Here is a 27306-nt window from a genome sequence, read left to right on the forward strand (position 1 = left end):
ACCCAAAGATCATATTTATTCCTCCTTTCTCTTTCACGTGATGCATCCAGTCCATCAGCAAGCCCTGTCAGCTCCATCAACAAGCCCCGTCAACTCCACCATCAAAACATACTGCACTTCACACTTCTTGCCACCTGCATCATCACCTCCTACCACGTTCAGCTCTCATCTGGACTACTGGAATGGCCTCCCAACTGCTCATCTACAGTCTGTTTTCCACACAGCAACCAAAGACATATTTTTAACACATAAATCTAATCATTTTATTCCCCTAGTCAAAACTCTTACACCTTTTCCATCACACTCAGAACAAAAATTCAAAGTCCTTACCGTGTTTGCATGAGATCCTGTGTGATGAGGCCCCTGCTTATTTCTTTAGCCTCACCCACTTGCTCCCTCCTAGTACCTCTTTCCACACATAGTGGCCTTCCTGTGGTGTCTCTAACACCTAAAGTTGATCTCTCAGATGTCATAGTCCCAGGTTTCACTTAAAATAACAGCATATCATTTATTGAGCTCCTACTGCAGGCAAGTCAATACATTAGGCATTTTACGTATATTTTTCATCCTAACCATGACTCCCTCAACATAGATCTTACTATCTCCTTTTTACAAATAAAGGAACTGGGGATCAGAGAGGTTAGGTAATCTGCCCAACATAGCAGAGCTGGATAGTAATAAAGCTTGGATTCACATTTAGGTATGTCTGGTATTAAAGTCTAAACTCTTTCCACTGCATTATGCTACATATTTGTGACCAGAATAGGCCAGTGCAGACATAATGCCCTTAGTAAAATGTTACTTTTTATGGAGCGAGAAAGAGAGGCAGAAACAGAGAGAGAGAGAGAGAAGAAAGGAAGCACTGGTGTCCTAGTGCTCATTATAAAGCTGGCTTAAAGGTTTTGAAAGAGATTGCTAAGGAAATTGATCCTGCTAGTAAACTCCTTGAATCTCCAGAAGAGAAATGTGCATGTGTGTGTGTGGGAGGGGAGTAGGGGCTGGGGAGTGGGAGGTGGGGAGTGGGGATATGGTCGTGGGGAGTTTGGGTACAACATCCTTTCACCTGAGTGATGGAGCCTATAGAGCTGGGAAGCAAGCCCTGGGGAATGGCTGTAGTGAAGGCTCTCTTTTGTCTCCAAATGCTAATAGTTCTGGATTCAAACTCTTTTCTCTCTTTGACTGGACCCAGAGATAATAAAACAAAAAACTTACAGCATATAATTTGGCATTTACTCGTATAGTAGGCTCACAAAATTTTGTTCTCCCTGACAAGGCTTGTATAATTCTATCAAAATAAATCTCTGAAGAAGAAAAAAAAAGCTTTCTTATAAAGTCTATGGGAAGTCTTTTCAAGAACAAAAATAACACTTAAAACTGATGTTCTGTATACCTTCTTTTTCTTCTCTTTTTTTAGAAGAAATTCTGCCCTTTCTGATAATAGAAAATAAAAAATGTCAGGAGGAAAAATGTCAAAATTTGGCGTGCTGCAGAGAGTGGAAATTTCTCCAACACTGCTTTGAATTTTAAAGAGTTTTGGGCACAGGTTGTTCAGGAATCAGATTTCCGCATCCAAATGTGTTCTTTGTCAGAGTCTTTGTACTCATTCATCAGACCTTGACTGAGAATATGACTGTATTAGGGTTTTCTAGAGAATCAGAACCAGATATATAGATAGACAGACAGACAGACAGACAGACGAGATTTATTATAGGAATTGGTTCATAGGGCTATGGAGGCCAAGAAGTCCAACAAACTGCTGTCTGCAAGATAGAGAACCAGGAAAACTGATGGTGTAATTTAGTCCAAATCTGAAGAACTGAGAACTGTAGGATCCAACCCTAATTCAAGTCCAAAGATCCAAGAATGGGGGTGGGGGTGGGAGGCTAATAGTGTAAGTCCTGGTCTGAATCCAAAGGCTTGAGGCTCAGGAGCTCCATGATGTCCAAGAGGTACTAACTTCACAGTTACAGATTTCTATGTAAATGTACTGACCATATATATTCAGGCCATCTTCTCACTATATAAGTTGGATTTTAAACATTTGCTGTGGACATCAGGCCTCCCACCAGCAGTTCCTGTAGCTTCTTTTTAATTCTTTCCTCCCTGTTTGTATTTCTTAGCTACAACACTGAGTGGTTGATTCAAAGTACATTTCTCGATCACCTCAGGAAACTCATGTGTCTCTCTGGCATTCAGTCAGCAGAGCACCTAACCCTGTCCCACATATCTCTGACTTATGCTTTTGTCCATTCTGGTTATATGATGTAAATAAGAAAATGTAAAAAGGAGAGGGGAATTGAGGCAGTTGACTGTGTTGAGTTTTATTTGTGTGGTTTTTAAAATATATATATATATATATATATATATATATATATATATATATATATATATATATATATTTGTCTCCAAGTCTGTCAATCTCCAAATTAGAACAATAGTCAGTTGTGGTTCTCTCTGATTAGTGGAATGGAAGGTTCTGACCCCAAAAGGAGGAACATATTTTATGGACTTGTCTTATTTAGATTTTGTAGTTGCTCAATGTATCAAAACTCATATTACGTTCCATGTATTTTTGTTATGAATATTCAAGAATAAAACAAAGTGTGAACACTTAAAAAGTATTGATAGCCAAAACAAGAAAAGAAAAGAAAAAGTGTACAACTATGAGCATTTTGACATAAGCACTCACAAGGACCTTCATTTCAGTTCACCCGTGTCTCAGAGTTAAGAGAAACATACATGCTCAGTAATGTCAGTACCATGGACAGCGATGCATTGGCAACATGCTGCATCTCCCAGCAGAGGAGTTAAGACTTGATGTAGTATATCTGCCACACCAAACCAGTGGAATGAATCTTATGGTGAATTTAAAAGACTAATCTTTCTACCATTTCTACCAAGATTCCCTTTCTTTGAACTCTCACCAGGAACAGGAAAGCCCCATATGCCCTCTATTTAGAGACTTGGTGTACAGATGTGTGCAAATGTTTATATGCACACATACATGTGCACAGAAAACAATGCTTTCAAAGAACTAAACCTAATTCTTTCTACAAATATTGAGGACCCTTGAAGAAGAAAATTGGGCTATCTTAAAGTGGTACTTTTGCCCTTCTGAATTCAACTTTTTCTGAATACTAAGACATGGAACTTGGTTGTCCATGGTATTGCGCACCTTAAGACCAGCCAATTACCCCTAGTCTGAGGCCCCCTAATTGCCCCCTACTGAGGCCAAGGATAAAAAAAAAAGACCAAAAAACCAAAAAACAAACAAACAACCGAAGAAGCTGGTTGGCCTAATTTTATGAGTATATTTTGGATTATTTATTTATTTATTAATTTTCATCTGCATACTTCTCAATCAGTCTTAGCTTGATGTCAGACCTAAATGGCATCTCAGGGGCCAGAGCCAGGGTAGAATAGTATTGTTTACTTAATTAAAAAAAAGAAAAGGATTCAAAGAAATGTGTAAAGTGATTTAGAACCTATAAAAAGCATCTGCAGTACATCTCCTTTCTTGCAAAAGGGACAGTTCTGTCACTGAGTGGCATTATCAATTTTGCTCTATGGGAGACATTACTCTGGGGGACTACTTTCTGATGCAAAACTTTAGTGGAAAATGCAGTCTTGTTGTTTTAAGTCTTTAGCATGGCATTCATAGGATCTTTTTCCAGTATTTCTCTCCTGGCTGACCATATACTAATGACTATCACCCACTGGTAGGTTATACTTCTCTTATCCAATGCTTTGCCCAAATCAGACTTTATGGGCCTCTGCACCACAATTCTCACTGTTCCCTCTGCCTGGCATGCCCTAACCACTTATTATCTTTGCTTTTAAACCCTTTGTTTTCATAGGTTTCTCTCAAAATCACTTTCTTTTTAAAGTTGTTCTGCTGAACCTCAGAAGCTACTGGGCAGGTGGGGATAGATAGGAAATGGAAGAACAGGGTTCTGCTTTCCCTTTCTACCGGAACTGTTTCAGCTGGATCAGTTTAAGTGTTGAGATGCCACTTAGCAGATTTTATTTTTAACAAAGAAGACTGCTGTTCAAGAAATTTTTAAAATTAAGAACTCTTAGAGCCAAATTTTGTGTTTTACCTTATTTATACCCCCTACTCCAACTTTGTCTAGATTTTCTCAGTTAATTTTTTTCCATTTATATTTTAGTGAGGTATCTAAACTTCACTTTTTAATAAAGTGGGGTATAGGTAAATAATTAAGTAAAGAAGAAATTGTTGGCATTTGACTTGTAGTGGAAATTGAAGCAGTAATTGAGATCACCCAGGGAGAGAAGGCAAAATGGGATGAGACTAGGGCCAATGATGGAACCCCAAGAATAGCAAATTTATGTGATTGGTTAAGGAAGGAGAACCCAGAGAAAGAAAACTAGCAATGGAAAACATTTTAAGAAGGAGGAGTGGTCAGTGGTGTCCCAGAGTAAAAAGAGGTCACGTAGATGAAAATTGAAAATGGTCATTGGGTTTAACAACAAAAAAGTTAGTGAGGATCTTAGCCAAGAGCATTTCAGTGAAGGTGTGTAGGTTCAAGCATGGTTGACTAGGGAATGGAAATGAATTAATGGAGATAGACCTTGCACAAGATTGGCTGAGAAAAGAATTAGAGATTGGCTGAGAAAAGAATTAGAGATAAAGGAAGTTGAAGGAGGATATAAAATGGGGAGGGGTGTGATTTGTCTTAATTTTTAAAGCTAGGATAGATAGAAACATGTTTATAGGCTGAAGGAAAAGTTCCAGTAGAGAAGGAGAGATTAAAAGTACAGCAAAAGAGAAGGGACAGCAGTTGATAGAGGAAGATACTAGAGGGGTGATGAGGATGGAATCCAGAGGATCAGTTCCTAAACATAGTCATGGGTGGAGGTAGAGAGGAGCGAAGGTGAAGGCCACTGAAGTTGGGACATCAGGGAAATGTTTCACCTCCCCCTCCCTCCCCAATTAAAACCATTTAGAAGATATGCTCACAAAACAGATGAAAAGTATTTCCTAATATTTAAAAGCTAAAGTAAATTGAAAAAAATGATAGAAGATACAAAAGAATGACAACTTAGAATTAGAAAAATTTGAAAATGAGGTGAGATATCCAGGAAATAATTAGAAATAAAGGGAAATATTTACTTCAGAAATGGATTATTTATTTATTTATTAATTTTCATCTGCATACTTCTCAATCAGGCTTAGCTTGATGTTGGGCCTAAATGGCATCTCAGGAAAGCATTAAAAAATAATAAGCACTATAGATGAATGAATGAAGAGAAATAGTAAAAAGGAAGAAAGAGGGTTTTTTAAAGGAATATAAGCCAAAACAAAGTAAAAACAGAAAAATGCTTCTTATGAGAGATGGAATAGAATGAGAAGATCAGGGATAGCTAGAATTCTTTTAATGTACATTGTTTTGTAGATTTGACTTTGAAGCCATATAAATATGTTATAAAACAAAATAATATTTAAAATCTATCATTAAGAAGAAAAAATAGAGCACATATATAAATGCATAGTAGTCTGATGTAATCTCTCTAAAGATTTCAGTGATCTTTAGTAATCCTAGCCAAAATATTTCCTTCTTCAATCTTGTTTGTTCCAATAGGAAGTCAAAGAAAAGTTGAACAGTTTCCACACAATAGACTTTTTTCATTGGAAGGGAGTTAATAGAACTTCTTTATCCTGAGCCAATTCCACTTCACTTTTCTCTGAGGCCCACTTTAGTCTGTTTCTTTTCTTTGATACTTTATAGTTTTGTTAAGATTTTCTAGGTTGAAACCTAAGATAGAGATAGGGATCTGATTCATAACAAGAGCATTGTAAATTTGGCTTTTTCTCCCAATGACCTAGGCAATAGCATCACCAAGAGATTAAAGAGTTTAAAGTGACTTGGAAATTGCCACAGAGTGACTGGGGAGATCCTAGGGCAAGTTAATTTTTGTGGGTATTGCCTATTCTCTTAACAGAATTTTTCTTGGTCAAGACTCCAAGGAAGAAAGTTGGCAGTATTGCAATCCCAGCAAAGACATTAGCCAACCCCACAGGGAACTGTGGCAACAGGCCAGTCTTTACAGCCCCATAATTGGACGTCAGCTACCCCTACAAGGAAGTATGACCTTGGAGAATGTGTTCAGTTTTCTTTACTCAAGGCTAACAGCTAAGGGCCAAATCTACCATCACTCCCAGCAGCTGGGGGAATAAGCCCTTTCTTTCTGAAGAGGGTCTGGACCATTCATCACAGGATCCACTAAAACTCCCAAAAATTGTGGAGGCCTATCCCAAGTCAAGACTTTAGCTCAAAAGTCCTCTTCTGTCCATTTGCAATGGATTACCAGTTCATATTTGCCCATCTCAGTTTATTTCAGAGCATAGTATATTTTCCACAGTAATTGAAATGCAAATAGGAGAGGTATCTGGAAGGATAAGCAATCTGACTGGAAAAAGGGCATAAGGGGCAATTATACCAGAGTGACCTCATTGTCATGGTTTGTTGGCTTAGAGTGGGGACAAAATCAGAACCACATGATGGACCCACTTGAAGTCATTGAGAATGGCTGGTAAATGGGTGCCATATTAGTTCTGGATCTTCTTCTATCCACTGTATGCCTCCCTTAGAAATATTGAGGGATCATTGAGGAGGAAAGTGGAGAACATGCCCTCTCACTTGGACCAACCTTATTCTGCCAGCTGGTCCTCAGGGTCCCGCTCATTCTAACCCTGGGCCTCCACTGCAAGTCGAGAGGTGAGAAAAAGAAAGCAAATATATATTTTTAAATGATGATAATATTCCCATTCTCTGCTCACCCTGGAGGCTTATTTTGAAAATCACAGTGATTTAACTTGTTAGCAGTTTAATTCACTTTTTAAAAGATTAACCTGACCAATTATTCATCAGATTTCACCATCTTTGTCAGCTTCAATAAGGATCCTTTGTTACAATGATTAAAGTGTTTTAATTGTAGCTTCTCTCAGAGCAATAATTCGATCGCACAGTATTTGACGAAACTATGGAAATCATGGAAATGCTTTGACAGCTGAGCTATTCTTGGGAAATGAAAGTAAAGGAATATATGTAACTAACAAAAAGTGTTTTATAGCATATGATTAATATAGATTTTCCTTCTCTGACAGACCTTACTCTATTGCAGTTCGTGAAACTACTTGCCATGCATGTCAACTTGTCATCCAGAAACTCTCAGGAGGTAGAGATCATTTAACACAGGTGACTGGACTTTTTGGAGTTTGTGACCTCAAACATGCTAATCATTGTAATAATTATGGCAAATATACCTAAGTCACAGGGAAAGTTAATCAAATTAGCCAGTGTCTATAAATAATCATCCAATTAAGACACTGGATTCTGTATTGACCACTCTGTTTCCTACCCAATGCTTCATCTTCACTCATCATCTTCACTCATTTACAACATCAAAAAGGTGTCTGTAGAACTGCTAAATAGTGAATTGTATGTGGCCAATACTAATTTCTAACTTAAAATGTGTTTTAATGTTATTATTATTTTCAGAGAGGAAAAGGGAAGGAAAGATAGAAACATCAATGATAAGACAATAGCATTGATAGGTTGCCTCCTGCATGCCCCACACTGGGATCAAGCCTCCAACCCAGGCAAATGACCAGATGGGGAATCAAACTGTGGCCTCCTGGTTCATAGATCAACGTTCAACCACTGAGCCACACCGGCCGGTCAATGTTATTATTTTTTAAAGCACAATGGTTCTAAGCACTTTCAAGTCAGACAGATCTGGAATTGATTCTTGGCTTTATAAGCCAGGTGACCTTGGGAGAAATTAGCAGTACTTAGCCTCCCTGAGCCTCAGTCTCCTTATCTCTAAAGTAGGTATAATAATACCACCTCATAGTAAGGATTAAAATGAGGCATCACATGTAAGACCTACCACAGTGCCTAGACTAAGTAAACATAATAATTATTTCTGAAAAAGCTATGGGCCTTTATAGTTTAAGAAAATCATATGTATATACCGTATTTTCCGGCGTATAAGACGACTGGGCATATAAGACGACCCCCAACTTTTCCAGTTAAAATATAGAGTTTGGGATATACCCGCCCTATAAGATGACACCCGGCGTATAAGACGACCCCCGACTTTTGAGAAGATTTTCCTGGGTTAAAAAGTCATCTTATATGCCGGAAAATACGGTAATTATTTCTGTTTCTCATAGTAACTCTGATACAAGTAGGCAAGGTGTGCTGCTGTTATGGTTGTTGTTTTTCACAGAAGAGAAAACTAAGCACAGAGGGGTGTGGTAATCTTGGTAAACACGTCATAAGGTTCATCAACTAACTACTTAATCAAGCACAAAGGGTGCTTTAAAACCTACAGATGCTTATTCCCATTCCAGTGGGGTTTTTTGTGTTTTTACTGCAACCTTAGAGGCACCAAGGGCTCTGAATGAGTACAGTAATTAGTCGAGAATAGAATAACTAATTCATTATTTGTTGACAAATATTAGCCCCACTGTTGGAATAAATACATCATTAATAGCTAAGAGCCAGGCATTACCTGATTTAATTCATAGAGCAAGCCTAGGAGGTAAATATCACTATTACTGTCCTTTCAATAGCTGAGGACACTGTGGCTTAGAGATATTAAATAGTTTGTTTGGGAAATTGAAACCCAGGTCTGTCCAACTCCAGTGTCTGTGTTTTAACATACATATTCTGCCTCCTACCAAACCCACTTTACAAAATGTTGTTCTAAAAAGGGAGTGCTTTGAGACCTATGAGGCCGATGAGATAACCAATTACCATGCTTTAAATTACTGTCCTAGTGGTTCAGGCCCCATGACTCAAAAATTTCTTAACTTCTAAACCAGAGGTTAGCATAATGTTGTTTTTTCACTTAGGGAACAGCATCAGCTATGAAAAAGGTTTATATGGTCAAATATTTGAAAGTAAATTCTCCCTTGGATATTCATAATACACATTTAATTTAGAAAATACTATATTTTAAAAAAGTTAATTATGTTAAACCTGATTCATAAGCTTATTTGACCACAGAACCCTTTTTTTTTTGTTTTGTTAAAATCAGTAAAAAACTCTGGGAATCCATTTAGGTTCATTTAAATAATAATTGTGGCCAAATTTATGAAGCACTTAGTATATCACAGACACTGACCTCAGAACTTCCCATATATTAACTTATGTTATAACTAGAGGCCCAGTGCACGAAATTCATGCATGGGGGTGGGGGGGTGTCCCTCAGCCCAGCCTGCACTGTCTCCAATCTGGCATCCCTCTCACAATCCAGGACTGCTGTCTCCCAACTGCTCACCTGCCTACCTACCTGATTGCCCCTAACTGCTTCTGCCTGCCAGCCTGATCACCCCCTAACCACTCCCCTGCCAGCCTGATCGACATCTAACTGCTCCCCTGCAGGCCTGGTCTCCCCTAACTGCCCTCCCCTGCTGGCCCAGTCACCCCTAACTGCTCTCCCTTGCCAGCGTGGTCGCCCCTAACTGCCCTCCCCTGCAGACCTGGTCCCCCTGCCAACTGCCCTCCCCTGTAGGCTTTGTCCCTCCCAACTGCCCTCCCCTGCAGGCCTGGTCACTCCCAACTGCCCTCCCCCGCAGGCCTGGTTACTCCTAACTGCCCTCCCCTGCAGGCCTGGGTCCCCCCCAACTTCCCTCCCCTGCAGGCCTGGGTCCCCCCAACTGCCCTCCCCTGCAGGCCTGGGTCCCCTCCAACTGCCCCCCCTTGCCGGCCTGGTCCCTCCCAACTGCCCTCCCCTGCTGGCATGATCACCCACAACTGCCCTCCCCTGCTGGCCATCTTGTGGTGGCCATCTTGTGTCCACATGGGGGCAGCCATCTTTGACCACATGGGGGCGACCATCTTGTGTGTTGGAGTGATGGTCAATTTGCATATTACCCTTTTATTAGATAGGATACTCCTATGAGAAAAGTGTTTTCAGAATAATCTTATGAAGTAAATGTTTTTCCTAAGCAACTTTCCCCAAATCACAAACTACTGACTGGCAGAACCAGGACCTGAATTTAGGTGTCTCTATCTAGAACCTGTGCTCTCATAGCTGCCATGGAAGAGCTGATTCAGCATGTCATACTCAAAGTTATATCAGATTATTTTCTAAATTAAATATGCAATAAGCATGCTATAGCAAATTTCCATTCTTTTCTTTTTTTAAATATATTTTATTGATTTTTTACAGAGAAGAAGGGAGAGGGATAGAGTTAGAAACATCGATGAGAGAGAAACATTGATCAGCTGCCTCCTACACGCCCCCCACTGGGGATGTGCCTGCAACCAAGGTATGTACCCTCGACCAGAATCGAACCCGGGACCCTTCAGTCCGCAGGCCGATGGTCTAGCCACTGAGCCAAACCGGTCAGGGCAAATTTCCATTCTTATTAAATTCATCCCACCGAGGGGAAATAACTGGCAAAACCACCTCCCTGAGTCAGACACTCAACACAATCAAATTTGTTTATCTGATATTAATAACTATATTTTCCCCTAGAATTCTGTTTAATTCTTAAAATATTTGATCCAGTTATAGACATATACTTATATTTTGTATCAGACACAGAAATAACATCCTCTTATCACCCATCTCTTCCCAGGTAATAATCACTTCAGTTTTCCTTCAGGACTAATGCACAAAGATCAGATAGATAACAGTTCTCACTGAGAAAGTCGGTTGATCACCCATCTGAAATAGGAAAGATGTTATTTATCCCAATAAGGCAAAGGCACAGAATTTTTCCCTCTTCATTGCTTTTTATTCCCCCCCCCCCCCCTTTTTCAGTTTTACGTGGAGCAGTGGCTTGTGGAGTGGCAAAGTTTGGGACTCACTCACTTAACTGAAGATACCCCAGCCTAGAAGAAGGACCAGTAGAAAAAGCAATGCCTCAAAGGTACAAAAAGCCCAAAGAAAGCTTCCAAGTACTGTTATTGCCTTCTTTTTCTTTTGATCCTTTCTCCCCATAGAGCAGCTGTTTTTTAAAGCATACTTTTCCAAGTTGTTACATTAACAAATTTGCACTGATTTCTTTATCTAAAGACCACCTTGTCGGTGGATGGTGAACTTTTCCTTCATGCCAGGCCTGCTACACTGTCTAATGTCACAAGTGTCTGCTCACATTAGCTCCCGGAGAGTGGAGAAGATCCCGCATGGGGCTTTTCCAGCAAGTTGATTTGACAGATTGAGTCTCCATGCTAGCTCATGGCACTTAGTTAGTCAGCCTTCCTTAGGGAGGAGAATTTAGAGTGCACCATATTCAGTTTCCAAATCAACTGCTGTCCCCCCAGGAAGCCATGTGTTGCATTATTAAAAGAGATGCCTTCAACCATAGCACCATATTTAAACATTCATCCCCATAAAAAATAAAAAGTGGAGGGGAGGGGACAACACAACAGTGCTCTACACCCTTCACTGTGTTAACTCTTTCTCCTCATATTTCAGCTCTCCCTCAATTGAACAGTCCTATAATTTGGTGAGCATAAACACTTGCTATTTTGTGAATTTTACCTTTATTTAAAAAGGGGTGCTTTTGCATTTACTTGGAATGGCTATTAAACATTCCCCTAAATTGTAAGATCTTGGGGCTGAGACTAGCATCTTCTTAATATCTTCATTTCGATGAGCTCTTAATTACAAAGTTAAATCCAAAAATCTAGCCATCAGAAATAGCAATGGCTTATCTGTTACCTACCTGTCCCAGGAGTTCAAAGCAAATGCAAGAATTGGTTCTGAGTTGAAAATTAACATCTCAAACTCATACTTTAATAATTATAATTTTAGATATTTTTAATTTTAAAATGTATGTCTGGTTTACCTTTAGCTTTCCAAAGGAGAAATTGACAAGAATGCTGGAGAAAAAGAGGGATCCTTTTTAAAGCTTTATGTTGATATAAATATGAAAATGGATTAAACTCTGCTTCCAATTTCCAAACATGTGTACTTCAATGAATATTAAATAGAGCCCCTCTCATCATCATGACTTATTTACTCACCAGAGTTTTATCAAAAAGGGTCTGGAATTGCTTATGGAGCGTGAAAGTCTCCTGTAATTGAGTTTAGAGTGGTCAATCCACTAAACAGGCCATGGCCCCAGAGACACCCCTGAAACCCACCTGTCAGCTGGTGTTAGATCACAGCTCAAACAAGGCATGGTGCCTGCTCCTGCTAAACACTGGCCCAAAACAAAAAGAGAAGTTGTTCCCCAGGGGATGAGGAAGGGCTGGGGGCAAATCGTGGGGGTTGGGACGGCAGGCGAAAATCTCTCATCTAACAGCTGCCCGATGTCAACTGGTATCATGATCTGAAACTCAGCTTGGGTGGGGAACTGGCGAGGGCCTCACTTGGTAAGGTGTCATTTCTTTATTCTACATCCGTTCGGTAGTAGCGTAATGGAGTGGACAAGAAGCTTTTTCATCACGGTTGAGCCACAGAAATCAAAGCCCAGAGTTTCAGTGAGGATAAAGATACAACAGACAGGAAGGTCCACATCTGAAAATGGAGGGGAGTGTCCAAGTAAGACATGCTGGATCAGCCAGAGATGAGAGTAGGAACATTTTATGCTAAGGAACCATCATTCATCTAATAAACATTTATTAATTGTTTACTAGTGCTGATTACTGTATCAGTTGCTGACTTTATATAGATAAGACACAGTTCTTGCTCTGAAGGAACTTAAAGTGATGTAGTTGGGGAAACACACAGATAAGTCAACTATTACAATAAAGTGTGTCAAAGATATGTGCTTAAAACAATAAGTTAGGAAGACTTCTTGGAGAAAGTGACCTTTAAACTGTTTTGTTTTTTTAATAGAATGAATAGGATTTAGCCAGGCAAAGGAGAAGAGTAGGATGTGTGTGGGGTTGCTGGTATTAATAAGAATAGAGATACACCATTAAAAGGGATGGTGTGGTACTCTTTTGGGCTCCCAGAGCTTGATGTGGCTGGGCCATGTGTGATGGGTTAGAGCAGGGGAGGGGAACATCTGGCCCACAGGCCGCATAAGGCCTGCAAAATCATTTGGTCTGGCCCTGCCAAAGCATTAGGGTGAGTTAATTATAGAGTGAGTTAATTAAACGTTTGACCGAATATAGCAGGCCAATTTTTAAGTTGATAATTTTGTATAGCCTGAGAATGATGTTATAAATATCCAAATGGTCCTTGGGTTAGAGCCTGAGAGGAATGGGACTATAGATAGAGAGAAATCTAATGACCAAGGGCTTTATCAACTAAAATCAGTTTCAAATTTATCCTGAAAGCCATGGGGAACTGAGGAAGGATTTTAAGCGGAGGAGTCCTGTGGTCAGGTTTGCCTTTTAGAAAGACCAGTTTACCTGTTGTGCATGAATTAGAAGGGATGAGGCTGGAAACAGGAAGGCCAAGTGGAAGCCAATTAAAGGAGCTTTTAAGAAAGAGAGGGCAATGGCTCGAAGTAGGAAAGTCACATGGAGATAGAGAAGGAGGACAGAATGAGAAATATAGAAAAGAATCAGCAAGACTTGGAATGCAATCAAAAATGGAAAAAGAGGGAGGAATTCAGGATGGCTTGAAGTCTTCTGGCTTGGGTGTAGGGTTGCTAGATTTAGCAAATAAAAATACATTCAATATTTGTTCTGAGCATTGTCTGTGTTCTGTATTGTCTGATTGCTTTCTTGTAGAGTAAGGGAATGTGTTCCTCTACCCTCTATCTTTCCTGTAAACTGGTAGTTATCTTTAGAGCCTTGCTTAGAGTCAATCAGTATGTTTAGGCACCAATATTTCATAGTGGCGCTGTTATTATCAGGCATATACTGTCTGATTGCTTCACTTTTAATGATGCCAAGATTGATCAGTAGGTAGTGTCAACCCACAAAGTTCCCTGTTAACCTTTTCGGTTGCCTCCCATATGTACCTCCACTGAGGATCAATAGAGCAAACTAGGTTTGTGCCCTGATCGAATCCACGACCTTTTGGTATATGGGACGATGCTCCAACTAAGTGAGCCATCTGGCCAGGGCTAAATAAATTCTTTTATTCCTTCTCTATTTATTAGCTGGAACTCCTCCAGCTCCAGAATACTGTTGATCAAGGGAATAATGGAGTTGCCAAGCAATCAGGCCAAGTGATGGTTGGCCTGGCCTTGTTCCATATTTAAAAAGATTAGTTCAGACTTGTTCCAACTGAAGTGACCCTTTGTGCTCAGATAATATTGAAGTCAGCAAATATCCTATGAGATTGGGGAGGGGAGGGGGGAAGGAGTGTCTCCCTTTTGCTCCAAGATAAAGGAGTTCTTTTTTAGTTTTAGGAGAGGCCTTTTTCAGGGCACAGGGAGCTCAGGGCTGCTGAGCACCTGAGGCCTGACCTCCAGGGGACTGGCTTAGCTGGTGTGGGGAGGCCTCTCGTGAGCCTCTCCCACCTCAGTCAGGCTTGTCTGAGGCTTTGGCTCTCCTGTTCCTCTCCAGGGAAGCAATGGCCCTTCAACCATGAACCCAAAGGACCAAATATCTGAGCTTCTGATTCTGTGACCTCCTGGCCCCTCCCTCTGAGTCCTCAGATGGAAGGCCCTTTGATACCCTGGTGTGAGCACTAGACTCCACACCTTCTTTGAGAAACAATAGAGCTGATCTCCTGCCTCGTGTTCCTCCTAAATATGAAGTCTCTTCAGAAAGCCTCATGACAAACAGTCTCCTAGACAGGGCGTAGTTTCTGGGTTTAATACTCAGCTCTGAGACCCCAGGACTGAGTGGAGACTGGGCTCCATCAGGCTGTATGGCCAACTCCCTACTCAGCAGCAGAATAAATCAAACAGGCCATTCTCCCTTTCTTACAAAGACAGGCCTGCATGGAAAAAGCAGCACCAACATTCATTTCTTGGAGGAGATATATTTTAAATTCTTCTAAAAATGTACTTTAGTAGGATTCCATGGTATACATTATTGTCTTTAAAATAATAAGACTTTTAATCCCCTCAAGGGACTAATTGAAAAAAATATTTTGTTTTTCAAAATAGTCGCCTGCCTTTAAGATGGAAATCTGTGTTATTTGTCTTCCCACCAGTATCCATTTAGCTTAGAATGACTTTTAGCTGTTTCTAGAAAATCAAATCCACTCTGAAAGCACAGTGGTTTTCCCTCACCGAGGGTGGTGGGAGAATTTGCCACAGGCTGAGCACAGCTGGCAGGGCAAGGGAAGCTGCCTGCCCCTGCACCTCTCCCCCTTAGACACTGGGTGGCAGACTTACCTTCCAGATGGAGGCATCTGGTGCCTTCGATCTAGAGGGAAGCGACTGGCTCTGGCATCCTTTCCTTTGCTTCTAGCTGCCACACACTCTCAAGCAGATCCCAGGGGCATCTGGTGGGCTCCCAGGGAGAGTGTAACTGAGCTTTGGTGGAGAGAGGGGGTGGCGAGGGGAAGAGGTGTCTGGTTTGGACCGCCTGCCTGCCTGGCTGCAGCTGCAGTGGCATCCGGCCAGCGCCTACTGGATCCCAAACATCATGGTTTATGGCTACAGTGACTCCACTGTGTGCCAGCCACGCCTCCTCTCCCCTGCCTGCCACAGGTGTGGGGCTTAGAAATGTCTCCAGCTTCCCTGGGCCAACTCAAGGTGCATGGTCTTTCAGATGTCCCAAACCTGGGGAGGTTATGCTTTATGCAAGCTTCCATCAGATAAGGGGTCTTGCCCTGAGGGTGGGCACGGCTAACTGCCAGCAAGGAAATGCACAAGCCTATACTACCATCTGGGGTTTCATTAACATTCAAGGAAGTGGGAAATAAATTCATGGAGACAGACCTCCTCCCATCCCACACAGGGTTTAGATATCAGGATGCATAAGTCCTCTTTGGGGGCAAGAAACTTCACTGGTTTACTTCTGGATCCCTGGTGTCTGGCACATAGTGAGGCCTTAGTGAATGTTTGCTAAATGAATTCATGTTGATTCATTAATTAATGTTAAAAATCATTTAGTTTAACCTCTTAGTTCTAGAAATGGTCCTCACTGGATGGGAATGTATGTTTTCTAGGATGCCTGCCTTCTTTCTTCCTTCTTCCTCACTTCCAGTTGATTCCACCCCAGCATCTCAATTTGGGATATGCCTAAACCTGTCTTACATCCAGCTGAAATCTCCCACACTGCAATTTGAGACAGTTCTTTTTGTGTGCGACCTCAGTGCAAGCTGATGATTGGATTGGGGACTAATATCATTATGGGCTGAATTGTGTCCCTCCAAAATCCCTATGTTGAAGGCCTAACCCCCAAGTTCCTCAGATTTGGAGACAGGGCCTTTAAAGAGGTGATTAAGGTAAAATGAGGCTGTTAGGGTGGGCCCTTATCCGATGTGATGGTGTCCTCATAAGAAGAGGATACTTAGAACACAGACCCCAGAGTTCATGCAGCGGGAGGACTATGTGAAGAGACAGCAGGAAGGTGGCCATCTGCAAGCCAAGGAGAGAGGAAAGCAACTCTGTTGGCACATTGACCTTGGACTCCCAGGCACCAGAACTGTGAGAAAATACATTTCTGTTGTTGAAGCCATCCAGGCTGTGGTATTTTGTTATGGCAGTTCTAGCAAACAAATACAAAATTATATGATACATTATTATATAACACACATGATATGATGCACAATGTTTTGCCTCTTTTCTTGGCCTGTCCAGTGTCTAAAGGGCTATAACCTAACAGATGTGTTGGTGGTTGAGGTTTCCACCCCTCCTCTGGCCCCCGGCTCTTGCTCAGTAGGCTGTTGGGGATGAGAGCAAGACCTCCTAAGAAAGGACAGGTGTTCACACCTTTAGTCACGGCATGGGCTGCCCTCCAAAGTCCTTTTTAGAAAAATAGGCTCAAATATGACAAAGAATAGGCTGATAACAGCCCTCAGGAGAGAGGGCTCCCCAGCACCACAAAAGCCAAGCTCCCCAAAGAGGTCAGCACGGCTTAAGCGTCCCAAAGGTCGACACATCAAGATAAATCAGCTTGTCAGAGAGAGAAAGCAGCAAAAGAGGCTGCTTGTTGGAGATTAGATTAGACCAGAGAAGATTTCATAAAGGCAACACAACCTGGGGGTTGGGGACATGGGAGGGGAAGAGGAGGGGAAGTGCTAGCTGGGGAAGTATCAAAGAGAAGCTGAAACTCTGGAGCCAGAATCAGCTCAGTGAACACAGAAAAGGATTCAGTAGCAGTAAAGGCAGGGCCATTGTTGGGGAAGAAACTCCAAGTATTTGTACTCTACCATTCTCTAATTCTACCCATGTAAGCTCCCTGAAGCAGGGCTGCTGCATATGGTTGTGTAGGTTGTACATTGTACAACGGTAGGAGGCACCATTCACAACCATTGTGCAACTCTAACTTAACTGGCAGCTCTCTGTGAAGCCAGAGGCCACAGGGAACCCAGAAGCCATTTCAAAAAGACTTGTTGCCTTAACTGGAGTAACTAACCTTTTCACAAACATTGGCATGAGAGTGAGAGTATTCCAACCATACTAGTATAGCCAATGAAAGATGAGTGGTATTTCCTCCCAGGTATTTCCCTACTAGAGATGACCTTCAAGAAAATTACAAAGCCAATGGTTCTTAAGGTCTCACACTAAAATGGATATTTTTATTTATTCTTCCTTCACGTTACATAGAAGCAGCTTAACCAGTATAATACACTGACAGGGAGTGCTGCGTATTTACATCCCAAAGTGTAAGTTACAGGTTTAATTTTAGCCTAATGTGATTTGAAATGGAAAACCATAGTTGCAAATAGCCCTGAAGGTAATTAAACCCCAATGAGGGTTAGTAATAATGGAGACATGACAGATCCCCTTGCAATAGATTATTCCACACAATAGGCTAGTGATATTATGGACCTGACACACAATATATTTCATGAAAACTGAAAATGTATTTAACATCTCTGCAGCTGCTATGGCAGATATTTTTTTCCCCTATAGAGAAGAACATTACATTTTTAATTACTAAGTTGCTAGGGAAAATTGTGATTTTTCCATTATTATTTACTGGGGAATATATAGCTCTTCTGAAAAACATCTCCCTTCCTTCATGGGTTTACAAGATAAATTTGGAAGGAAGAGTGGTCTATTGGCCATAATGTTGAGCAGGAGCACGGTTGATGTGGTCAGAGCCACAGGACTGGGCTTATACGAAAGAGTCATCCTGATTTTCAGAGAAACTTGGAAGGGAATTTCTGTAATCATTGAGTGCTCAAGAGGGCACTTCATTTTGGTAAACCTGAAGCAGTCCTTGTATCTGGATGAGAGGAAGAAGGGAAGAGAGAGTGTGGGCAAGTGTGTTTTAAAGATAGTATTTTTTTTCCCCAATTCCTTTTTTTATTCCACTATTCTACCCCATTGATGTTTTCCTTTATTGCAAAACTTCTCAAAAGTTGACTATTCTCTCTTGAAACAACTCCAATTCAGACTTTCACCTCCACTGCTTCATGAAACCAGACTTGACAAGGTCACCAAAGGCCTCCAAATAGCTAAATGTATTGGTCAGTTTATAGTCCTCATCTTACTCTACCCATTAGATATATTTGACAGTGGTTGATCATGCTTTTCTCCTTGAAATACTTTTAGGATATCACCTCTTCTGGTGTCTTACTACTTGTCCTTCTCAGTCTTGACATCTCTGCTTGGATGCCTAATAGGTACCTTAAATATGTCCCAAACTAAACTCTTAATATCCACCATCCAGATGTGTTCTTTCTGCATATCAGTAAATGCTTAGGCCAGCGATTTCCAACCTTTTTTCATCAGAGGGCACATATAAACTAATTACCAAAATTCTAGGCACACCAAAAAATGTATATTTTTTGCTGCTCTGACAAAAAAAAAAATGTAGGTATAATTTTGATTCATTCATACCAGACAGCTGTTGTTGTGTTAGCTGTTGTCATTTTTTCATTTGACAATCTAAGGGAAAAGAGAACAGTGCCCCTGACTAAATAGTCAGGTATTTCATGTTTTTAAAAGTCTTTGCAGCACACCAGTTGAAAATCGCTGGCTTACGCCAAAAATCTTGTGGCTGTTTTTAACTTTGTTTTTATACCCCACAACCAGTCCTCGGACAGTTCCCTTCAGATTTACCTTCAAATGTAACAGCATCTAACCTTTGCTCCCTACTTCTACTGCTATCTCCCTGGCTCAGATCATCTACCTCCCTGCCCTGGACGATGGCAATAGCCTCCGAACTGGATTCTGCTTCTGTTCTCCCTCCCCGCCTCACAGACTGTTCTCAACACATCAGCCTGAGTGAACTCATCAGTATTTAACTCCAATCACAGCATCCAGACTTGTGTTCTTCCTCTAATATTCTGCTGCCAAGAAGGGCATGGTCACTTCTAGGGAGGGGGACAAGGAAAGGTCTGGTAGAATTAGGACTTGAGTCAAGCTTGAATAACAAATAGGATTTGAATAAAGGAGGGAAGACAGACATTGTGCTCTGGAGAATACATGGGCAAGGTCCTCAGAGGAGTGAGTCTCCTGATGCATTCAGACCAATGAAGGACCCAGTGCAGCGGACATCTGACATTCATGTTGGGGAGTGCCTAGAAAGATAGAATCGGGTCAGATGGTGGGAGGCTTTGAATGCCACACTCAGGAGTTTGGCCTTTATCCTGCATTTTCTAGTAGGCTTGGGCACAAGGGGAGTGGGAGCAAGTATGAAATTCACTTAGCGTAGTTATCTCAGCTGCCTGCCAAGTAGTCTATTTAGTCCAATTCACAGGCAGAGCTTTGTTGAACATTGAGAAGTCACTTGCTCCGTGTGAATCCAATCACCACGGCAGGCACACCTCAAAGAGGGAACACACAGCCGCCTCTGAAAAGCCTGCCTCACACTCTGGCAACTCAATTCATGAATATGCTTTTCCAATGTCTGACGCTGCTGCTTAGCAAAGATATTATGGGACAAATCCTTGATTTGACCTTTTGTATCTCTATACATCCCACTGTGCTAAAAGCAATTATGTGCATCTTGTGTGTGGGCTGTTGGAATGGGGAGTCACTTAGCGACGGGTCCTTTTCACACTCCAACTGTCCTCTAGCTCATTCCTTTCCCCCTCGCACAAGGGCCCCACACAGCAGGCCTCCTCTGCTGCTTGGCAGAGTCTAAAATGGAATTAGGGGGAGGCAAGCAGGGATGTAAACAGGTGGAAACAGTTCCTGTCATAGCGATTAGCATTCCCCTTGGCCAGGCACAGCTATGGATGAAAAATGGGGTGACAGGGAGGAGAAAGCTGGCTGCGGAGCAGGAGGCAGAAGAGGGGTGAACTCATTGTCAAAGGCACAGCCAACTTTCTACAGAAACTTCCTACAAAACAAAGCAACCCCAGTGTCAAGGTGGGTGGTATGATTTCTGTCTAGCAATAGATGATCTGTCAGCCGTCTTTTCTGCCTGTAGTAGATTTATGTGTGCTTATGTTTGAGTCATGTGATTACATATGTGTGCAAGTTTTGTTATCTGCATGTGTGAAGATATACAGTTGTATCTGTGAATGTCTGCATGTTGTATATATGTTCGAGTGCCTGTATGTTATCTATGTGTATATGTTTATAGGCATGGATGCCAAGGAGAACACATGTTGGTGTCTGTCTATATGTGTCTGAAGATGTGTATACGGAGCATGCATGTATACATGATTGTGTGCATGTCATTTCTGGATGTGGTATATTCCTCTCTCTGTGTACACATGCATGGGGGTACTCCTTGGCATGTCTGAGAAAAAGGCTAAGTGAGAAAGAGCTCCTCTGTCCTTCTCTTTGATGGAGCAGCTCAGCATGACTGTGAAAGCCACTCCAGTTCTGGCCAGAGAGAGAAGCTTTGATATTGCTAAATAGCCCAAGGGTCTGGTTCTTTGGGAACTGATGCTGTTGACCCAGCTCCTCATTTTCCCCAAACTCCAGCTCTAAAAGAAGTTGACAGACAGACTCAGAACTAGGGAAGATGTCCAGGAAGACAATGGAGGGAGAGAGTTAAAATGCTGGAGGCAAGACCCTGGAGGAATTGGGAGGAGAAGATCAAGGATCTTTTCTGAGTTTTTGTATATAAATAATTTACAGAGGAAAAGTGAGCTGGCCTCTAGGGCTGGAGGGAAATGCAGACAATGAAATAATGGTGAGTAAAGTGATCTGCTCCCAGCCCAGGTTCTTCCCTGATTGAGTTGAGACTAGACTGGAGAAAGAGAGGAAATTAAACTGGCAGGTGGGGGAGGGTTATCAGAGCTGACCTAGGCCATCTCTGCTGTCTGGAAGAGCTCTCACCTCCCAGTCTACAATCACCTGATGGGCCACCATTGACTCTGGAAACTAGAGCAGAAAGGAGAAAATTAGCAAAGCCTGCAATCAGAACTATATGCTGTTATCCAAAAAACCCTCCCAAACAGCAAATTCTACTGCAATTGCCAGCTTCTTGCCATTCCAACTTCCAATCAGCAGCATGTGACCAGGGATGATCTTATCACCTATTCCAGACCACCTTTGAGCCTCTCAAATTATTCTCAGGGTAGGGAGGAGTTGATGAAACCCCATGGTCAGGCTGTCTGCTTTTAAAATCATCCAAGAGACTCACTCAGGCAAACCTTTTATGACTACATGTTGATTGCTCATTGTATGCAAATTAAGAATAGAAATAGAAAACAACCCAAAAGTTATTCATGAGGATAGAATCTGGAATAATCAACATTTAACATTTTGACGTATGTTATCCCAGTTGGTTTTTTTTCTAGGTATTTAGCACAAGTTTTTTTCTGTGTATGGGCACAAGCAGGTTTACAGTTGTTCGTATAGAAAATAATACAATAATTAATAAATAATAATGCAAGAATAAACTGTTTCATGTACTCACAACTGTAAACCTACTTTAGCCCCACCATGTATATATCTACAAGCCATTTTATAACTTATTTTTTTCACTTACTAATATGTCTTAAATGTCTTTTCATGTCAATACAAATCTATGCCATCATTTTAAATGGCTACTAAATATCTCATGGCATGGATATACCATCATTTATTTAACTAGTCTTCGTTTGTTAGATATTTGGGTGTGGTTTTTCTTTGAATTCAAATTTAAAATTCGTGATAATGATAACTTTTATTTTTAACATTCTTTCATAGTTCCTTAAGTGGGGCTTTACCCTGGGGTTTTATCACTCCCTCTTCACCTTGAGAATAATCTGAGAGGGCCCAAAGGTGACCTGGGTTGGGTGATAAAATTATGCAGGTCCCACTCTGCTGGTTGGAAGCTGGAGTTGCAGGATGTGGCTAGTTGCCATTAAATCTGTGGTGTTTGGAGGGCTTTCTGGAGTGATGTATGTTATCTGATTACAGGCACAACTAACTTTCTCTGGGAAGTAACCTTCCTACCCAGGTTCTAGACTCAATGACAGCATCATTGAGGACCCTACAGGGAACAACCACTCTCTTCCTTCAGCCTTCCAGACGGCAGAGAGGGACACAATAAGAGAGCAGAGACTTCTGGCAAACTTGTTCACTGTCAGCAAAGAGGTGATTGTAAAAGGGGTTTTTCCTATTCTGCATCACTCTGGTTTTCATTCCTACCTGGATCTCCTAAGTTATTTTGCCTGCTTCTGTTCCCAATTTAGAGTTCTTCACCATCAATTTTGTTTAATCAGCTTACTCACTCATTTATTCCATATACATTTATTCCATATCCACCTACTATATGCCATTCATTATCCCTAGCATCTGAAGACATGAAATTAAGTGTGGATGAAAGGGGCCACATGCTAACCTGACAAGCTCAGGGGAGGCCTGCATGGCAGTCTTGCAAACTCAGAGACCTAAAGTAAACACAAAGAATGGTCTGAAATTAAACTTTAACTTGCCCTGCCTGGTTTGGCTCAGTGGATAGAGTGACAGCCTATGGACTGAAGGGTCCTGGGTTTGATTCCAGTCAAGGGCATATGCCTGGGTTGCAGGCTCGATCCCCAGTCCGGGGTGTGCGGGAGGCAGCTGTTCAATGATTTTCTCTCATCATTGATGTTTCTATCTCTCTCTCCCTCTCTCTTCTTCTCTGAAATCAATAAAAATATATTTTAAAAAAATAAAAATAAAATAAAAACAGTTATGGTGGGTAGTTACATCCTAGGCCGGTATCTTCACTGACAAGGTCAGCTTTTACCTTAACTGAGCCTGTCTGTCTTTTTGCATCTATAATAACATACCCTTGAAATGTCTAGGTAACTTGTAACTTCCCTTTTTCTGGACCCCTTGGGGCGCCAGGACAGATACAACAAATTCCTTCATTGTTATGTTAATTGTTCCTGCACCCACCTACGTAGGTGTCTATCATTTTACTTTTTATCCAATCCCAGGGGTTTCCCTGCTTTGCTTTCTCCCACCTCTCTTGTCTGTCACCAATAGATTTCATGTAACCCCCCCATTCTCCATAGCATTATCTCAATTCATTGAAGTTCTGCTTCCCAGCATACGTGGACAGTTTGGCTCAAATAAACTCACAAAATTCTTTACAGGTTTCAATGGTTTTTTACATTAACATAAGTAAAACACAGTCCTTAGCCTTCGGGTACACTATTTCTTGGACATAACTTGGAGGCAAAGAGATAAAGCCAGAATCACAGTTCTCTTCTAAAGCTGGGTGAATACCTCTTTTCTCCATAAATCCCTCCCTGAGCAGGGGCACTTCCCCATCTTGACTCCCATGGTTAAGCCATTACAGCCCTTACACAGAACTGTCCGCACTTGAGACTGAGAGCCTCACAAGGCTAGGGACTGGATGCTACTTACCTTCATGTGCCCAATACCTGACCCACTGTCAGACACACAGCACAAAAAAACGCTTAAAGAGTATTGTATAGAAGGGGTCAATGGGGGAAAAACGGGGACATATGTAATACTTTCAACAGTAAAGATTTAATTAAAAAATAATAAAATAAAAATAAGAGTATTGCATAGGAGAACAATGTGGTAACCACCGCCAGCCAGCCTTAAGTCCCCCCGCCGCCCCCCCCACCCCAACTGGGTCATCATGCCACTCAGCTGCACTAATGACCAGTCTTCACTCCTCTCAAAGACCTCAGCTAAGACTGTGGGCTCTGAAGTCAGTGTGTGGGTTCAAATCCCTTCTCCTCCACTTACCAATGTGATCCTGGATTAGTCACCTCATAGATCTGTGCTTCAGTGTCCTAATTTGTGCAGTGCAACTTCTCCAGTCATTGTCTGCGATGGAGGGCCAAAGCCTAGAGACTCCCTCCCATCCCTGTTACCCATTGGCCAGAAGCTACCATAAGTAAAGCATAGGATCTGCCTGGAACTGAAGCAAGTAGGAGCTTCTGCCAAGTGCCCCTAGAGCTGCCAAAAGCAGACGTTAGCACTACCCTAAGAGCAGGCCCCCAGATTGACAACGGAGTGCTACCATCTGTGTTTCAAAGGACAAGAGGAAAATGCTCCAATAAATCAGTTGGAAAGGGGCTGAATGGGAATGTATATGCACCAGCGTGTGGGTGTGGCTAGCAGTGTTGAGTAAAAGGAGCAGTGAAAGAGGAGGTCACATCAAGTCTCATTAAGCTCTATTGACATGTAGGTAGTGAGAAGTTAATATTGGTTTCTAGTGGAAAGTTTTATTGTGGATCAAAATCCAAAGTGCAAAAGGTTGTTTGATGGTTTCCTTTACAAGGCAGCTCATTGATGTGTAGGCTTAGCTATAATTTTGTTTTGCCTCCTGAGGCAAAGATTATAACAAGTACATTTGAAAGCAGAAACATGTTCTCTCCCCATCAAACTCCCCCCCCCCCCCCCGCCCCTGGGGTGGGAAGGAGGAGGTTGCATCAGATCTGGCTAGATTAGAAGGGGTCAGTTGCACAGGAAATGGAACACTTGGCAACCAGGGTCCAAACCCCTTCCCCTGCTCTGCACTGCTCTGAAGTGTCCCCATTCTGTCTGCTTTTATTACCCTAGCTGCATTTTCTACGTCCTCCCTGAAAAGGATCTCTTTCGTGAACATATTTGTTTATGTTTGCTTTTTTACACCAAGTTGTTGATTGCCTTCTAATGTGCTAGTGTTGAATCAAGTTTTCACACTCTGCAGGGGAAGGCAGACACATACAGGTAACATTTACTACAAGTGAAAATTGTTTTGCTGGTAGAATGAGTATAGTGCAATAGTTGCTTGAGGGAGAGGCCATAATGAAGATTCCAAAGTGCAGTCCCAGCACCCACTGCCTCTGTCCTAAGTCCATCATCAAAGGGTAGAGCAAAGGCCAATACGGAGAGCATCCCCTCCAGGGGAATTTGGGGGTACCGGTACCCCCACACTCAATGACAAAGCCCAGGTTGAATGTTTCAATCAGTCGGATAATCCACAAATCTTGGCTCATGCCTGCTGCATGCACATCTGTGTGCTAGATGTTTCTGTGTAGGGAACATGGATAAAGAGGACATATGGGCTGCCCTCAGCAGTTTATAGTATAAATGGAGAGGTTAAACACTCAGATATCAAACAGATGTGCAGGAAGGGTTTTTTAGGGTTTTTTTTCTCCTTCCCTTTTCTTCTTGGAGTACCTACCAGGGTGGAATGACAAAAGGATACAGATATATAGACTATGCACTACACAGATTGAGGGGGAGCCATTATATAGACAGTGGGTAGCAGGATTACCATCAATCAATTTTCCTAGTCTTCTTTTTGACTCCTCCACAGTACCCAGGAAGACAGTCAGGAGGCCTTTAAGGTTTTCTCTACTAGCAGAGGACAGATTTAATTTGAAATTCATGTCTAGACTTAAACATATAAGAGTAAATAAATGCATATTTACTCAACTTGAAACTTGAAAGTTTTCAGGTATAATTTTCTTCATGTTTCCTATATTTGGGGTTTACTGTGTTTCTTAGATCTATGGATTGATAGTTTTCATCAAAGTAGAAGTTTTTTAGCCATTTATTCCATCAAAAAGGTTTTTTTGTGCTCTGCAATTACACATATATGAGGCTGTTCAAAGCTATCCAAAGTTCACTGGTGCTTTTTAAATTATTTATTTATATTCTTTATATGTATATATATGATAGTTTTGGGTTAGATTTTTGCTATATCTTCAAATTCACTAATATTTTCTTCTGTAATATCTATTAATCTCCTGTTTTCCCTATCCAGTGTATTTTTCATCTCAGTATAATTCTCATTTTTATTTGGGTCTTTTTTATACCTTCTATTTCTTCACTTAAAATTTTGATATGTGAAATACAGTTAAAATAAATGTTTCAACGTCCTCTGCTAATTCTAACATCTGTGTCAGTCTGGGTCAGTTTTGATTGATTGATTTTTCTCCTCTTTATGGTTGTGTTTTTCTGCTTCTTTGTGTGCCTAGAAATCTTTGATTAGATTCTAGACACTGTGAATTTAACCTTGTTGGGTACTGGAATATAGGAATATTTTTGTATTCCTATACCTGGTGATGCCAAGCCATCATCTAAGGCTTTTCTCATTGTCTAAAAGTTAATGTTCGGGTCCGGGTGAGGCCGTGGGTCCCTGGATCCGGGTGAGCCTGGGTCCCGGGTCCAGGTGAGGCCGTGGGCCCCTGGATCCGGATGAGCCTGGCCCCGGGTCCGGGTGAGGCCGTGGGCCCCTGGATCCGGGTGAGCCTGGCCCCGGGTCCGGGTGAGGCCGTGGGTCCCTGGATCCGGGTGAGCCTGGGTCCCGGGCCCAGGTGAGGCCGTGGGTCCCTGGATCCGGGTGAGCCTGGGTCCCGGGTCCGGGTGAGGCCGTGGGCCCCTGGATCCGGGTGAGCCTGGCCCCGGGTCCGGGTGAGACCGTGGGCCCCTGGACCCGGGTGAGCCTGGCCCCGGGTCCGGGTGAGGCCGTGGGCCCCTGGATCCGGGTGAGCCTGGGTCCCGGGTCCGGGTGAGGCCGTGGGCCCCTGGATCCGGGTGAGCCTGGGTCCCGGGTCCGGGTGAGGCCCTGGGCCCCTGGATCTGGGGGAGGCCACGTGACCCTAGGTCTGGGAGAGGCCACGCGCCCCTGGGTCCGGGTGAGGCCATGTGTCCCTGGGTCCGGGGGAAGCTAGATCCCGGGTCCGGGCGAGGCCGTGTGCCCCTGGATCCGGGTGAGCCTGGGTCCCGGGTCCGGGTGAGGCCGTGGGCCCCTGGATCCGGGTGAGCCTGGGTCCCGGGTCCGGGTGAGGCCCTGGGCCCCTGGATCTGGGGGAGGCCACGTGACCCTAGGTCTGGGAGAGGCCACGCGCCCCTGGGTCCGGGTGAGGCCATGTGTCCCTGGGTCCGGGGGAAGCTAGATCCCGGGTCCGGGCGAGGCCGTGTGCCCCTGGATCCGGGTGAGC

At 42.4% G+C, this 27306-nt stretch overlaps 1 long non-coding RNA gene across 1 annotated transcript in view; it reads left to right on the top strand.

The window, feature by feature from the left end:
• The window catches only part of LOC307111750, a 60832-nt gene that overhangs the window by 9283 nt on the left and 24243 nt on the right, over positions 1–27306 (top strand). Inside the window, exons 2-3 of the long non-coding RNA XR_013814618.1 lie at positions 7130–7220; positions 10804–10912. This is a non-coding gene — a long non-coding RNA (uncharacterized lncRNA). The remainder of the gene's footprint in view (positions 1–7129; positions 7221–10803; positions 10913–27306) is intronic.

The sequence above is a fragment of the Cnephaeus nilssonii genome, assembly GCF_951640355.1.
Source record: "Cnephaeus nilssonii genome assembly, chromosome: 15".
Lineage (NCBI taxonomy): Eukaryota > Metazoa > Chordata > Mammalia > Chiroptera > Vespertilionidae > Cnephaeus > Cnephaeus nilssonii.